This window comes from Orcinus orca, chromosome 8, assembly GCF_937001465.1.
Source record: "Orcinus orca chromosome 8, mOrcOrc1.1, whole genome shotgun sequence".
Classification (NCBI taxonomy): Eukaryota; Metazoa; Chordata; class Mammalia; order Artiodactyla; family Delphinidae; genus Orcinus; species Orcinus orca.
In genome coordinates, this window is record NC_064566.1 from 60,637,161 (window position 1) to 60,652,407 (window position 15,247).

Below are 15,247 nucleotides of genomic sequence, written 5' to 3' on the forward strand. Positions count from 1 at the left end.
GTTCATTTTGAGCAGTGATCTCAGGGAAGAGGAGGAATCAGGGAGAGTGAAGAGAGAAGGAGGGAAAGGCAATACCAGGATGTGGCATCGGGCTATTCACTGTTGTGGGTAACTGGGATTCAATCCTCTGGGACCTTTTGAGGAGCATCCATCATGCCATGCAGAACTCTCTCTCCAAGGGGTGAGGAGGGGAGCCTCTATCCACCAGTTCCTCCCACCCCCAGACCTCCAACTGCCAAGAGTTGCCACATGGGGTGTCAACTCCCTTGCACTTCCAGTTTTGTGCATGCTCGAGTGGTGAGTGAACTCCTGGGCAGAAAGCAGAGATAGGTGTGGCAGCTGAGGCAAGGTGGTGTCAGGTTACACGTGTGTGAAGGTGGTGGCTGCAGCCAAACAGACATGAGGCTGAGCATACAGAAGGCACCACCTGTAATGTTCCTATAAGCCATACGAGGGCATGATAATAATAATAGTGACTAACATACACTGAACATATAGACATTTTGCCTATATGTTATCACTTAATCCTCCAAATAAACTCCTCCAAAAAGTAAATTCTACTTTCATCTCTTTTTTTTTTTGGCTTAAACAATAGAAATTTATTTCTCACAGTTCTGGGGACTAGAGGTCCAAGATCAAGGTGTCAACAGGTTTGGCTTCTTCTGCGGCCTCTGTCTTTGCCTTGCAGATGGCCACCTGCTCACAGTGTCCTCACAAGGACCTTCCTCTGCACACACACCCCTGGGGTCTCTTTGTGTGTCAGAATTTCATCTTCTTATTAGCACACGAGTCAGACTGGATTAGGGTTCACACAGCTTCATTTTACCTCAGCCACATCTTTAAAGGACTCATCTCCAAATACAGTCACATTCTGAGGTACTGGGACTTTAGGGCTTCAGCATACAAATTTTGGGGAGGACACAATTCAGCCCATAACAACATGCAAGAGATTTACTAGGGGAAATATCTGTGAAAGATAAAAGGGAGCAAGGGAAGGTGGGATAGTTAGTCTGAAAACGGTGACACAGGACCCGACGCCTATGAAGGAGAGGGAGAAGACTAAGTAGACAGCATTTCAGCCTGCAGCACAGTTTGAAAAGTTCAAGTTAGGCTGATGGTAATCCTTCAGCCAAAGCTGCCCATCAGAGGAGTCCCAAACACCACGGCAATGAAGATGCATTAGTACTCCTGCCATGTGCAGTCAGTGATAAGTCAGACAATTACAGGTACATAAAGAATTCAGGTTGGGGATCAGTTCTTACTGGTTTCTTTGGGAAGTGTCTCCAGTCCACCCTGACTATTCCACCGCACTTAATTTTGTTCCTGGACCCATGTGCCTAGTTCTCCAAGATGTTTATATACATCTTTTTCAGCTTCTGAATCTGGTTCATTCTCTCATGTTTTACTACACTCCTTTCCTTTCTGTCTTCTATGGCTCACTTATTATTTTTTTCAGAGGGACATCTGGTTCAACTTTTAATGAAACAATTATTTACTGAACTGAATTGATTATGGGCAAGCAACAGTAGCAGGTGCTGGATATTTATGCCATAATGGCCCACTATCTTGGGAGAAAACAAGCCTTCCCTTCTTATCCAGAATCAGAGGTACCTGCGCACTCTTTCATTTATGATATATAGGACACAAACACATTTACCCAGAGGATTCTACATTCAAGTAATTTTACCACCATATCTGATATTAGTAGGGGCTGCAGAGAACCTTGCATCCCTAGGTGTTCAGGAAATATTATGCTTCAGTACCTATATAGGCACACAGGTAATATTCTACCTATGTAGATATATAGGCAGTTACTATATATTAATTCCAAAATATCTTAAAAACATCTAGCATAGTGAATTTAACATTTTTCAATAGAAAGGCCACATTAGCTGACCAGAAACCTAAAGGATACCATTCTTTACTCAGAAATCTAACAGATCCCTGAGGGCTGCCACTTGAAATTTCTCACTTTTATGTGTTAAACTTCTTACTGGCTAGGGACCACAAAACGAAGTTCCTGTTGAATTCGTGAAGGCAAGAAATAAACGATGGGAAAAACAAATATCAATATGCAAAAGGATTCTTTATTTATACATTTCCTCTACCACTGGCATGCCTTGGTCATTTACAAACCTAATCTGGGGCCAAGTTACGAACCTGATTTGAGAGAGACAGGCCTGGAGGGGTTAAGGCCTTGGCCAGCAGTTTATCATTAACCGGAAAGGGAACCCTGGCATTTCCTTTTCCACCAAATGACTTCTTAACCGGCCATCTTTCTTGAACACACAATTCATTTACAGTCCTGCTATGAAACTGTGAAGCTGCTCTCCTACCATGACTCGGGGAAGGGAAGCAAGAAGCACACCCAGAAAACGGCACCGTCAGCTAATTTTTCATGAATAACAGAAAGAGCACCGAACAATCTGAATCCCGGATCCAGAGCTGTGGGTCACCAGGTCTAAAACTTGTAGCGGAGACGGGGGGGAAGAGGAGTGGAAGTAAATGCTAGTAAAATTACCTTGACAGCGCAGAAACTTGAAGACTTTTCTGCCGACTAAAACCCACCAACTTTTCTCAACAAACGAGCCATGGGAGGCGTGGGCTGAAGCGAACGGACTTGCCCGCGGCGACGAATCAGAAGCACCCATCTCCGTCACCTTCCAGGTCGAGTCTGGAAGCCCGCGCACCGAACCCCCGGAGGAAGTCCGCGCCGGAGCCGGAAGAGCGCGGAATCCCGCGAGAAGCTAGGCGCGGGGAGCGCGAGGAGAGACCGCGATCATCGAAAATGCTCAGGCGCGCGTAGTGGAGCCGGCGAGGTACCTATCAAATCAGGGTTCAGACAGCCCAACTCTCCGTTCAAGTTCCCCAGCTGCCAATCTTGGGACGGGTTCACACCTTCTCTAAAGAGCTAACTCTCACCACAGGCCTTCCGTTCCGAGCACCCCTAGCAACCACCAGCGATTTAAAACAGAAGAACCTCACCTCTTTTTTAAACACGGAGGAAACAGGTTTCGAGAAGAAGCTAAGCAGTCTGCCTGAGGTCATCCAATAAATGGTGGACTGAAGATGAGGCCGAAGCACCTGCTGCAGAGCCCCAGTATAATACTGCCTCTCCGTGCCTGTGAGCATCCAAACGGCTCCAAGACCGGAAAGCAGAAGTAGGAATCAGTTGCCCTTCACAGTTCCTGTTTCTATATCTGTCTCTGACCACTGCGAGTTCCTTGAGGGCAGAGATTGTGCCTGACTTATGCTTATCTCCAGTACCCAGCAGTGCATGGAATATAACAAGGCCCAATGCTTGTTGAGCCTAGTTGAGTGTCTGTTCCCTACAGTGGACTGGTGCTTCTTGAGAGCAGAAACCATTGTCTTATTCATCTTTATTTCCCGGCACCCAGCGCATGTTTGTTGACTCTAACAGAAAGGAATTAACTGAAAGGCAGAACACATTGTGGTTAAGAATATGTGGACTTTCTGTCAGATGGGCCTGGATTAGAGCCCCACCTTTGATACTTAATAGCTTACGATCTTGAACAAACTATGTAATAATCTCTCTAGAACAGTGCTCTCATCTGTAAAAAGGCATGATACTAAATTGCATTCTCATCAGGGTTATTGTGCATCAGGGTTATTGTGATGATTACATGAGATGCATACAAAAACATTCATCAGTAGAGCCTGGCAAATGGCCAACATGTAATAAACATTAACTATTATCATCATTACTATAAATTCTATACTGTTAGTGTTTACACTACATTTGGAGTTCCTAAACTATTAGATTCAAGGACCTTTGGAATATCCATGATGGCATATATGGGAAAAGTTCTAGAACACAAAGAACCTAGTAGATGGACAATATCTGGCACATAGGTGGTGTTCAAGAAATATTTGTTGAATATTAAATAAAAGAGTGAGCCACATATGCTTTTGGCGATAGTCATCAGCCCACACACTGAAAATGAGTAAAAGCATTAAAGGTTGCTAACTAACTAACATCCAACAGGGAGAAAATGTCAAGTGTTCCAAGTTCTGACTATAAACATAGAGGAGGAACAGCTATATAACCTACAGAAGGTATGAAGCCATAAAACAAGGCCAAAAACTGGGGACTTATTCTCAAGACAATATCACAAATTTCTTTTAATATTTGGCCTTGTATATCACTCCAAATTAAATATCACTTGTATTTTATGGTCAAAAATTGCTAATTTTGCAATATTTCCTGTCATGTTTTTATTACAGAACTATATATATTTTTTTAAAGTACTGCTTAGTTAATTATAATTTGAGTTTAGATTCTGAAGACTTTGGGATCTATTTTAGAGACGTTATTTGATGGGATTTGGACCTCAGATTCTGCGGGAGAAATTAGATGATCGAAGGTCAATGCCCAAGGTGGTATGGTGATAGTAGACACTCTCTCCAGGTCATGACAGAAAGACCCAGTTCGCATCCTGGCTCTTCCACATATTACTTGAGTGACCTTGGACAAATTATTTCCTATCTCTGGGTCTGTTTTTTGCAATTTCTAATACGAGGTGGCTGTTGCCCATTTCCCTGACTTCACCTGATAATTTATTGGAAGGACATATGCAGAGTTCCTGGCGTGTGGCACGTATTCAATCACTGCCAGTTCCCATCCTCTTTTAAAGGTAAGAGATGAGCATGACACCTGTGGTAGCTGCCAATAATATTCATTCTCTTAGGCTCCCCTCTCAATCTAGGGTATGCAATCCTTCATCAAGAAAGAGTCTTCCTGAGAGGAGGAAACCTTTTTCTCAAATCAGAAGTGCGTATGACCAAATTTTACAAAAAAAAATTTTTTTAACAAGACAGCTCATTAGGCAACAAACCACAGTGTAAAGTTCAGCTCAACCTCACCGTGCTTTCTGGCTAGCTAATCTGGGCAGACTTTTAAGTCATGTTGGCTGGAAGATGAATATAGTGTTTCATTCGGCATCATTACAAATACCACCCTGGTGCTGGTAATATTCTTTGGACTGCCCATGATGCTTGGTGGCTAAGCTGCAAGTCAAGAGTTTAATTTAGCTTTCTGAGCATCTGCAGGTTTTGTTTTCAACAGAGAACTTCAGGTTACATAACTGTCTTGGCTTCTGCTTCAGAAGGTGAACCTTGACTCTCTAAATTAACTGTCGATACAGATCCTCAAGAGCAGAGCTTGTTGTACCTGGAAGCAGTTTCCCCCCAAATCACTTGGAAGGTAACAAGATGCCTCTTGACCTCTTTAGATACTTGGCAGAAGAAGCAGGAGAAAGAACATTCTAAGCATAACTAGGTAGTCATTAAAAGGAGAGGTACAGCCTAGAAATCAGGCTAGGCTTTCTTTTTTCAAACTCTTTCTAACTTTACCGTGATGCTGTCCACACCCCACTGGACTGATCTGCTCCCTGTTACCAGTCACTGTTGTGGGTAGGCATTTTGCCAAGGGTTTTAGAGAAGGGTGTTAACCAAAGAGAAATGTAACATGATGAAAATGGGGCCCCTGGGAGCACATGGAAGCAAATGAGAGAGGAATACAAAGTGAATACACTGTTCTGTTTAACACATGCAAAATCAGGTTTGAATTAACACCTAACCCCAGCCCACAAGGTGCTTTCCATCTACTCAAGGGGACAGCACATTTCATTGTGACATGCAAAGTGCTAAGATGAACAATTTTTAGGAACATAGAGGAGGAATATTGGAAGAAAGGGGTAATCAGAGACTAATTAACAATAATATACAGTTCATATAATATGGGCCTATTTGCAGATACGGATGATATAATCAAAGCCTGAAGCTGGTACAAGGACGTTCATATAGTTAGTATAATTCAGGGCTTAGTCTTGTATCTAAATTTTCTGACTTCAAATCCTGTGTGTTTTCCCAGTAGTGACAGGAAGCCAAGGGCATGCAGAGTGGTTTCATATCAATATGCTGCAGAAATGGAACTAAAATGTAAAGGGCTGGCAGGAGGAGGGTGGGGGAATTTGTTTTTAGTGAGTATATGAATTTCTATGTTACAAGATGAAAAAGCTCTAGAAATCTGTTGCACAACAATGTAAGTATACTTAACATTACTGAACTGTACATTTAAAAAATAGCTAAGGTGCTAAATTAATGTTATGTGTTTTCACCACAATAAAAAACCCCTAAGGGCTTCCCTGGTGGCACAGTGGTTGAGAGTCCGCCTGCCAATGCAGGGGACACGGGTTCGTGCCCCGGTCCGAGAAGATCCCACATGCCGCGGAGCGGCTGGGCCCGTGGGCCATGACTGCTGGGCCTGCGCGTCCGGAGCCTGTGCTCCGCAACGGGAGAGGCCACAACAGTGAGAGGCCCGCGTACTGCAAAAAAAAACAAAAACAAAACAACAAAAAACCTAAACCAAAACAAAAAAAACCCCTAAAATGTAATATTATACTAATAATTATAACACTAATTATAACATTAATAAAGTGTTATAATAACATAAGTACGCCAATAACTGTCATCGATAATATAATAAATATAACTGATATGTATAGAGCCCTAACTGCATGCCAGGAGCTGTGTTAAACATTTAACATGGACTATCTCACTTATTCTAACAGCTGTTTTTGACAAATCCAAAGTTTAGATTAGGTAACATGCCTAAGGCCCCACACAGCTAGAGTGTGAGCTGGCCTGACTGTAAAACCATGGCCTCAACAGTCACTTCCCACACCAACTCTCCTGTACTGAACTGTGCAATCGAAGTATGCAATTCAAAATCAGATACACATTCCTTCTTGTCTCATGCACACATGGAGAACTAGATAAAGATGACAACTCACCAAAGGTCAAAATGAAGTCACTGATAAACTGTTTAAAGGACAGGGTCTATAGATGCTGTGACCACTCTGGTTGGTACAGGCTCTGCACTGCTGAGGGTTAGTCAGATAACCAGCCTCCCAGTGTTCCTTCTTCTCATTTAGATACCCCTGTTGCAACATTTGCTTCAGAAGGAGGTCTTCCCAGGTAACGAGATGATGTCTGTCTGTGACCTGACATCAAATGAGTCACTTCACTGTCATCATGTAGCAGGCACCTCAGTATAGATCAAGTTCACCCTGTGGGAGCCCTGAAAGTTTCCTGATGAATTTTTTATTTCTTCTGAAGTAATTGTGTTTAACACCCCAGGCTGACTAATATCAGTGTGTGACCAAGTTAAGTACCGAGCTAGCCAGCTTTTGCAGTTGTGAAGGCAGAAAAATACAACTGGACAATGAAAAGAAGGTCACTGTACAAATACCATGTCTCAACTTCAGGCAGAGAGGGCAAACTATGAGCTTGGGGTGTTTCCATTGCCGCCTTTGTATTTGGGCTTACAGGGAGCCTTGCTAATGAAAGTATGCTCCATGGGCAAGCAGCAGCAGCAAATCACCTGGGACCTTGTTAGCAACAGAAAACTCAAGCCCCCTCCCAGAGCTACAGAATAGGAATCTGCATTTTGAAATGATCCCCTGGTGATTCATATGCACATTAATATTTCAGAAGCTCTGATATTAAAAACGTGCACATTCTTACTTTTAAGAATTTAGTGTTTACTAAATGTTTAATTGCAAACTAAATTACTGCATAAAAAGGAAACGATAATTGAATATACTAGGCAAGATTATCATACTAGTTTCACAATGCTTTCACATGGTTTTTCTACTTAAATCCCTTTAACAACCTTTATCTCCCCTATCTTCTTACTGATAGAGATATGGTCCAAAGAAGGTAAAAAGATCCACATCTCTAGGGCAGGATTTGAACCTGGCACTCTGGCTCTAGATCCCCAAACTTTCCCTGTAAATCACACTACCTCACTCAATGAATTCAGAAGATCACTCAGAATGGTCAGAAAAAGTAGGACTTGAACTGATACTTGAAGAATGGGTGAGGTTTGCAGAAAAGAAGGATTTCCAGAGCAGAGAAACAGCAAGCACATGAGCACTTGGAGACTGGCATGTGAAAGGAGAAGGCTGTAGAAAATATTTAAATGTAGGGGTCATGTCCCCACAAGAGAAAGAGGAAGAAAGAATGAAATGAGAGAAACCAGACCATGGAGGGCCTTAAAAGCTAGGCCAAAGGGTGTGGCTATTTGGTAACTCAACATAAGGAATGAAATTTCAGAAGATAAGTTATTCCAGTTTTATCCATTAGGCTTTTCTTGTAGATTTTAGTATGCAATGGTAAATATACTTTAAAAATGAGATGGATACATTCCAAGAAACACATTGGAAAACTCTACACTACTGCACATGACAATTGCACCTTCTGTAATTCTGCACCTGCTTCATCAACTGTTGGCTATATCCCAAGAGACCTGACATCACTGTTTTCTGACAGGGGCACAGAGGATTTGCCAGAGCACTTGAGAATGTGTGAGGATGAAGAGAGCATTGGCTAGGAACACAGATGTCTTTTAAGTAGGGCACTGCGTGGATGATTCATCTCTAGCATATCAAAAGAATGTGGAGTAAGTAATGTTGTCAGAGTGGACCTGAAAATATACTATTAGGTCGATGATGTGCAAGTGAGAATGTTTTTCTATGAAGGGTCACATATACAGAGCAAGTTGGTTCTTGAGCAATTGAACAAAACATAGATGGTTGCTGTTTAAATTAAGAACAGGAAACACATAAGTTAACTGTATATACACTAAAAAAAAAAGTAGTTTAATAAAATGTGAAGATTAAGAAGGAAAACTGAGAAAGAAGAGAAGGGACTAAAATGTAAATAGATGCCAAGGAAATGGGGAGAAAAGATAAAGAAGGAATAAGAGGAGGAGATGGTACAATGGGAAGATGATTTACTGAAAGTTATTTAGGTTTTTAATATCCACTATCTACTATAATAATGTTCTAACTCCATGTGGTAGATATTATACCCATTTCACAGAAAAAGGAACTGATACTACTAGAGATTGAGTAATTTGCCCAAAATTACATTGATGGTAAGTGGTAGAACTGAAATTCAAACATTGAATCCACTTAACCCCTAGGAGGCACTGAAGCCAAACCATGTTACTGACTTCTCTAACATCTGTTTCCTCATCTGTAAAATGAGCTAGTACCTGTAAAGCTACTGGATACAGTAAGCTCAACAAATAATAGCTATCAACCCTTTGAAAAGGATTAGTTAACAGACTACTGATAACTACAGTTCTAAAGCCTCCTTGCCTCTGGGTCCAAGTTTGAGAATCAAAAACTCTCGGGCTTCCCTGGTGGCACAGTGGTTGAGAGTCCGCCTGCCAATGCAGGGGACGCGGGTTCGTGCCCCGGTCCAGGAAGATCCCACATGCCGCGGAGCGGCTGGGCCCGTGAGCCATGGCCTCCGAAGCCTGTGCTCCACAGCGGAGGAGGCCACAACAGTGAGAGGCCCACGTACCGCAAAAAAACAAAAACAAAAACAAAAAACAAAAAAAACTCTCTCTCAGGAATCCTAGATGTTTTGGCAAAGAATCCTCAAATCTACCAGGCACCAAATAATCCCTAGACTGAATCAACAATGTCTCCTACGTATACGTCCTACTAAATGTTAAATGTACATAGGTTACACTGTGACTAATTAAATATACATCAAGTTTAATTTCATGTGTCATTGTATCAGTAAGTATTATCTCTATCAACAAATCCTAAAAACCACAAAGGGAGTCTTTGTATTCAAAAAGCCTGGGAAGGACCAGGAGTGTAATCCTTACAGTATTCCACACAGAGGAAGGGAGTGAGAGCAGCCAGTGAGACCTACATGTGACCTTTCTACCCCTTAGACTAAGGATCCTCACCTCTGTCTCCTTAATGATTATCCTCCCTCCTATCCATTCTTTTCACAGCAGAGATAAGAGATTTTTTCCTAATGGCAATATTGATCCTGTCACTTTCCTACTTAAAACCATTTAACTGGCCCCACTGCCTTCAGACCAAAGATCAAACTCCAGCTGGGCATAAAGATCCTTGTATGATCTGGGCCCTCCTTAGCCATCCACGCTCCACCAGACACGGGTCTAAACTCCAACCTATTGAACTGCTTTCACTTCCAAGGACAAGAGCTCCTTCTTGCTTTCCTACTTTTCTACTTCCTGTTCTTCCTCCTTTCCACTCTTCAGGGCTAATTTCTCACATCCTGGCTTTGATATTTTTTTCTGCGTGGAGGCATCTCTGAATCTCTTATGAAGGTGCATTAAAGGTTCCTCCCTGGGCAGCCTATAAGACCCCCATAGCATTGCTTACATTGCATCACAATTGCCCCATAATTAGATTCTAAGCTCCACGAGGATGGAGAACACCTTTGATTTGTCCTCCAGTGCTTACTACCATACACGGCACATAGCAAGCACTGAATAAACATCTGCTGAATACATTTTAAAACCCCATGAAAAATATCCTATTTTTCTGTGCTCAAAGCACAGTTTTTGGTTGTTGTTATTTGTTCTGATTTTTTGCTTTTGTTAAATTTTAATTCCCTGTTGAAGAAAACCACGCATCAACAAATCTATAGTCAGAGCCCCAAGCCACAGACAAGGAAGTGAAGAGAGCAGGGTCATTAAAAGTGACCTCAAAGAGTCAATAGCCCCGGCAAGTTCCAGGGTCCTTGGCCAGGTCTCTTACCCTCACCTCCGGGCTTTCCCTACCTAACCAGTGGAATTAATTCTAGTTGCTCAATTTTTCATTCCTGTAAGAACTTCAAGGTCCCTCAGTAAGCTTTGTATGGAGCAGGTGACAAAAATTAATTAATAGTTCAATGGGCATTGCTTTAAATGTACTATGATTTTAACGTGGAATCTGTATAATACCTATCCCTAAGGGTATACAAACTTTCAAAACCCTTTCAACGTCTCTTCAAAATGCATTCCAAAAAGAATTAGGTTATGGCATGGATTATAGCCATTTTGCAGGTGGAAACCAGAAGACAGAGAGGTCAGGGATAGTTTTCTTTTGAACACATAAAAGAAGGTTTTGAAAAAGGGATATTTTCTTTCTCTAATCCCACTTCTTCCCTTTTGCCATCATACAGACTTCTCTCATACCACGTTTTTTTAATAATTTTTTTAAAATTTTATTTTATTTATTTATTTATTTCTTCGGCTGCGTTGGGCCTTTGTTACTGCGCACGGGCTTTCTCTAGTTGCAGCGAGCAGGGGCTACTCTTCATTGTGGTGGGCAGGCTTCTCACTGCGGTGGCTTCTCTAGTTGCGGAGCACGGGCTCTAGGCGCGCCGGCTTCAGTCATTGAGGCACGTAGTTGAGGCTCAGTAGTTGTTGCTCACAGGCTCTAGAGCGCAGGCTCAGTAGTTGTGGTGCACGGGCTTAGTTGTTCTGTGGCATGTGGGATCTTCCCGGACCAGGAATCAAACCTGTGTCCCCTGCATTGGCAGGTGGATTCTTAACCACTGTGCCACCAGGGAAGTCCCTCTCATACCATCTTTAATGCTTTATTGTGTTTGGATTTTTGTTTGTTTTTGTTTGTTTTATAAATCTTTCTTCTTCTAAACTTTAAGCTCCTTGCAGGCAGACGCTAGGTGTTACTTTTCTTTTTGTCCCTACTTTTCTTTTTGTCCCTAGCTTAGGTTCCAGACTTGTGCAGACATGCAAACAATGTTTGCTGAAATGTTTCCCCAACTCTTAAAAGTTCTCTGCTAACTGTGTTCTTAGGCTGTCAGGTAAGCAACTCTGTCTTTATCAAAGAAAAACCTTAGTTTCAAAAGAAACAAGTATTTCCTGATTTTTTGATTTTCACTTTAACAATAGAGGACCTACTTAAATATATTTTTCAAATACGTAACTCCTAGATATTAATGCAGATAGATGCAAATCTCTCTGGAGATTAATGGGTTCCTGCCATATCTTAAAGGAGGCTGCCAGAGAGAGAGGAGCAGCTGAAGGTTTTGTAGGGGCTTAGTCACATGGTTCAATAGTAACAGAAGGGAATGAGTAGAGAAGAAAAACAAAAATAAAAACAAAAGCAACCATTCAATTAGTCCAGATGGAGAAAAACAGCCCATAAGCTAATTGATTATAGCTATCATGACAGCTGATTACAGTGTCTGCCTGTAAAAACACAGGGCCAAAAAAAAAAAAAAAAAAAATGCACACAAAAAAATGCACAGCTCCATTTGGCTGCCTTTCATTGGTTCAATGGTGAAATTCCATCCAAATAGATGATGCAGTGCAATCCAGCCCTTCTTGGGTAATAAAGTGAACCCAATGATGTTTCATGGTGGGAGGTCTCATCAGCTGAGCAGCATTGCCGACTGTGGCTTGGATTGTCTTGGGAGCTAAGTGTTACATCAGTCACACTTCTGTGTATAAACGCAGACCTCTGGGATACTTCTTTTCTGTGCCGAAGTGACTTAAAAGCGATGACACTATTAGGGCTAAAGATCCACTGTCAGGCAAACCATCTGCATCTAGGTGTTTCTTTAGGATTGAAGATAATTTGCCCTCAAGCCTGCTCTCCACTCCCCCTGATGGCCCATGACTGCTAGTGGCCCATTCTGCTCAAGCAATTACAAAGACAAATGTAGCACATGCCCTTGGGAGGAAAGATAGATCATAAATTACAATTACAGCAAATTACAACGCAGTGCGCTGAATTCTTTGATGGTGCTCTTGGGGCCCAAAGGAGGCACACACTTTTGCTGTTGGGCAATTGGGGGTAGAGAACACTTCTCAGAGCAGGTCTAGAACTGGGCTTCTAAAGTCAGTTAAGAGTTTTTCAGACATATGTAAAACACATAGCACTGGATCTAACAAAGATTAAATTTTCAAATAAAGAAATATTTTGTTATTTATGAAAGTATTACTATTAATTGGGAGAGAGAGTGTTTTAGCAGGGAAACAACACGCATGAAGGCAATAAGAAACATCCCATGCTGGATACGGACTTCCCTGGTGGTGCAGTGGTTAAGAATCCACCTGCCAATGCAGGGGACACGGGTTCAAGCCCTGGTCCGGGAAGATCCCACATGCCGCGGAGCAACTAAGCCCGTGCGCCACAACTACTGAGCCCACGTGCCACACCTACTGAAGCCTGCGCACCTAGGGCCCATGCTCTGCAACGAGAGAAGCCACCACGATGAGAAGCCCATGCACTGCAATGAAGAGTAGCTCCCGCTCGCCTCAACTAGAGAAAAGCCCGCACACAGCAATGAAGACCCAACGCAGCCAAAAAACAATAAATAAAAATAAATAAATAAAATAAATACATTTTTTTTAATTAAAAAAAAAAAAAGAAACATCCCATGCTGGAAACAAGGAACAGTTCTTTGTGGCTAGAAGAGGAGGGGAGTGACAATGGAATTCTCGGTTTAGCGAGATGACTTTGTTGGCAGAGTGGAGAGTGGATTGATAGGTTAAGAGAGGGAGATGGAGTCAGGAGACCAATTAGGCAGCTGCTACAAAAAGTTCAGTCAGGATGAATGGGACTACCCTCTGAGGGGACAGTACGAGGAAACGTTGCCCTGGGGTAAGAAGAATCAGCAGCAACCAGGTTCTAACACATTGCAAGGCCAGCTTGCGCCTCCCGGGCCAGGCCAGTCTCCGTCACATTCATGTCCAGACACCTGCAACCAGGGCTGGTTTAGTTCTTAGTCTCTGGCACCTATAGATGCTAGAGCAGCAGTTCTCAGCTCTGCCTGCACCTCACCTGGGAACCACTTTTATAATGTAGGTGCCTCAGCTCCACTCCAGACCTACTGAATCAATCCCTGGGCAGATCTCCACTTATTAAGTGCCCCACACAGCCAGAACTGAGAACCACGGCTCAGCAGTCAGGCACAACAGTGACTCTTATTCAGTGCCTTTCTCAAAAAGTCTCCACTTGTGTGTGCCTGGCTGTGGGGACACATGGTAACTGGATGGTATGCCATCCAGCTGATCATTCTAGGAAGGAAGCGAGGCCCTACCACTATGTGACTTGAGTGTCTCGCTCTTGAAAGCTTTGAAAATGCCTGTGAACACACCCAAATGAGGGATTCCAAAAGAATTTAGGGGGCTGACTCCACAAAGGCAGAATAGAATATAGATTCTCAGTTACCCAGTGACCATCAATAATGATGCAGGAGAAAACAAAGATCTTAGCCTTGGTCCCCCATGATCGGACTGGGTAACTTCCATAAGTTTCACCTGTATGGTACACTCTGACTCTGCAACCAGAACTCTGCACACTGGAGACAAGACAATTATAGTGAAAAGAATGACATCCATCTGAATTATGTCTCAGTAAATAAAATCGTTTCAGTTTCCCAAGCTCTTAATCTACAGAAGATACTACGCTAAGTACATTGCATTCCTTATCCTGTTCAAGACTCTCCAAAACCCTAAGAGAGAATTCTCAGATTCAAAACCCTAGGGCTTCCCTGGTGGCGCAGTGGTTGAGAGTCCGCCTGCCGATGCAGGGAACACGGGTTCGTGCCCCGGTCCGGGAAGATCCCACATGCTGTGGAGCGGCTGGGCCCGTGAGCCATGGCCGCTGAGCCTGCGTGTCGGGAGCCTGTGCTCCGCAGCGGGAGAGGCCACAACAGTGAGAGGCCCGCGTACTGCAAAAAAAAAAAACAACCCTAGGAGAGAATTCTTAGATTCTACAGATGGAGAAATGAGATTCTGAAAGCCCAAGTAACTTGGGAAAGCTTACCGAACCCAGATCAGATCAAACCCGTATGGTAAACACCACTCTTACTGCTTACATGTCTCCAGGATTCGTAGCCCATTTTGGAATGTAAACTCCTTGAGACCAAAGGCTAAGTAAAATTTAGGATTATCTTTGAGTCTCCCCCTTAGACCTCCTCTACTTTTGTTTTTTGAATTACTGGATTTTTTGAGAGAATAAGGTCTGGGAAATTCTGTCAATATAAGGCCCCTCCCTCCTGCTGCCCACTGGGTCTGAGCATCCTCAGTGGAGGCAGCATTCAAGAGGCTACCTCTGCCAAGTGCAGATCCTGTTCTCTCAGGGGAGAAAACAAACTACACTGGGAGCCCGAGAGTCCTTTCTGCATTTAGTGTATATATCTATTGAGCATATTAGTTACTTTTAGAAGGGAAGCTGGACACTCAGGGAGAATTTTGATAAGAAAGGAGTAGCCGGGCCTTTAGCACATGAGACTCAGAGTTCAATGACTTGCTCAAAGCCAGCTTTTAGTAGACATGTTTTTACCTACTATTTTGGATATTTTATTATGTCCAGAAAGGAAGAGAAAGGGAATAGTTATGGGCAAGGCTATAAAGACACTGAGACTGCAAAAC

At 42.8% G+C, this 15,247-nt stretch overlaps 1 protein-coding gene and 1 long non-coding RNA gene across 28 annotated transcripts in view; one reads left to right on the forward strand and one right to left on the reverse strand.

The window, feature by feature from the left end:
* The window catches only part of DLG2 (discs large MAGUK scaffold protein 2), a 2,044,900-nt gene that overhangs the window by 223,402 nt on the left and 1,806,251 nt on the right, over positions 1–15,247 (reverse strand). Inside the window, exon 1 of one of the 27 annotated variants that reach the window (XM_049713440.1) lies at positions 2,522–2,543. The exons of the other annotated variants lie outside the window; for them this stretch is intronic. The gene's annotated coding sequence lies outside the window, so the exon portion shown is untranslated. Of the gene's footprint in view, positions 1–2,521; positions 2,544–15,247 lie in introns of those variants that run through there. 27 annotated transcript variants of the gene reach the window in all.
* Positions 13,885–15,247, forward strand: part of LOC125965184 (uncharacterized) — a 1,042,439-nt gene continuing 1,041,076 nt past the window's right edge. Inside the window, exon 1 of the long non-coding RNA XR_007478776.1 lies at positions 13,885–14,412. This is a non-coding gene — a long non-coding RNA (uncharacterized LOC125965184). The remainder of the gene's footprint in view (positions 14,413–15,247) is intronic.